This window comes from Penaeus monodon, chromosome 22 (genome assembly GCF_015228065.2).
Source record: "Penaeus monodon isolate SGIC_2016 chromosome 22, NSTDA_Pmon_1, whole genome shotgun sequence".
NCBI lineage: Eukaryota > Metazoa > Arthropoda > Malacostraca > Decapoda > Penaeidae > Penaeus > Penaeus monodon.
In genome coordinates, this window is record NC_051407.1 from 22,695,951 (window position 1) to 22,697,611 (window position 1,661).

Sequence of the window (1,661 nt, forward strand, 5' to 3'; positions counted from 1 at the left end):
TTTTTTTTATGTGGTAGGAAGCTAATCCCAGCTTAGGACTAATATAGACTCAATTTGATACTGCTGCATAAATTAATTGGAGAAAGTAAAGGATGTCTGCTAAATCAGATGGTAAAGAGAGTACCCACAATAACCCAGAAGAGACCAACAACCACCACCGTGCAAATTGTGGCCAGATAGAATTTACTTTCATGCCTACATGAAAGGACACTGTGGCTGTCATGTTTTGTGCTTTAGGAAAAGCCAATAAATCTCATGCATGCATATTGGGCAGGTTGGAGCTTGAGCTGATGAATAAGCTTTATCTTGTCAGAATATATATGATGGTGGTTTGACTGCGTTCACCATAGTGCAGTAACCGTAGCATCATTAGGCATAGCTGTGTGAACATGATTAATGAACTTCAATAAGTGTCTAAAGCCGTGCCTTTACTTTCTGCAGGTTGGTTTTCTTAACTGTTGTTGTCTGTTTACATAATCTTTGTGGCAGTTACTTTAGTTTTACTCTATCTCTACAAAGTTCTATTTGAACATTCACCCAGCCCTTTGTATGAAATTTGGGACAGAAGGAAAGCATGAAAAAAGAAATTAATTGGGTATTGATATTTGTATTACTTTTCTGTTACAAGATGCATAACTATAGAATGAATAGTTCTTGACTTAGACCACGCCCGCCTTAATTGAAGTCCCAGTTTATACCAGCAAGCTTGGGGGCATTCCTGGGAATCAAAGCAAAACATTCATAAAAACACAAGTAAAATTGTTGGTGTAAGACATTTATATCAAGTTACCAATTTTTCAAGTGAAAGTTCAATACTCAAAATATGATCCAAGTTTGGTAACCTGTTATTTTAAAGGTTTCCTGATATGCATATGATTCTAACAGATATTCTTCACTTGCTTCCTATTCCCAAGGTATTTTATATGACCAGACATAACCTAACTGTAACCAGGCCTTTATATTATTCCTTAGTCTTTTTTGCTCTCCACTCTCATAGCAAAAATTTTACTGATACTAGGTGATATCTAAGTACACCATGAGCCTGGCCATAACCTAGTCAAGTGTATAGGCATAGAATGATGTACACTTACTTTATTCAGTATTTTACAGGCAGGGAAGGCTTCTCTTTGTCCCTCCCTGATCCTCCCTTCACCATTTTTTCATTAGCAAACCTAAACATAGGCTATATATTGTATCCCTGGCAAGGGTGACTTCTCCTTACTCTCAGGATGGTGTTGTGCTTAAAATGATCACACTATTTGGTTTTGAAAAAATAAGATATGAAAACAAACATGAGTTAAAAAAAAAACTAGGAGGCAGATTTCCATATTGATTTACAACAGCATTGTTTTCCAGTTTCTAGTATTTTTGTTGTAAACTAGTTTAGGACATTCATTTTTATTGTAAACTTCCAAAGTCCTTGAAAAATATGTTTAATTCCTTACTATACATTTATTAATTTTTGGTTAGGAAAAAAAAGAATCCTTCTGAAATTGATGCACATTGAGATCATCTCCACACTTTTTTAACCCATTGGCACTTGGTAGATTCCCTGACCACTGGAAGGTTTGTTTTGTCAATTTTGTTAATGCATAGGTGGCTTCACAAAAGAACACCTGTTTGCCCTATCTGTGAAGTTTTTAGAAGAAAGAGAAAATAGG

The 1,661-nt window shown here is 35.5% G+C and overlaps 1 pseudogene; it reads left to right on the plus strand.

The window, feature by feature from the left end:
• LOC119587006 overlaps nucleotides 1-1,661 on the plus strand; it is an 11,851-nt pseudogene that overhangs the window by 4,122 nt on the left and 6,068 nt on the right.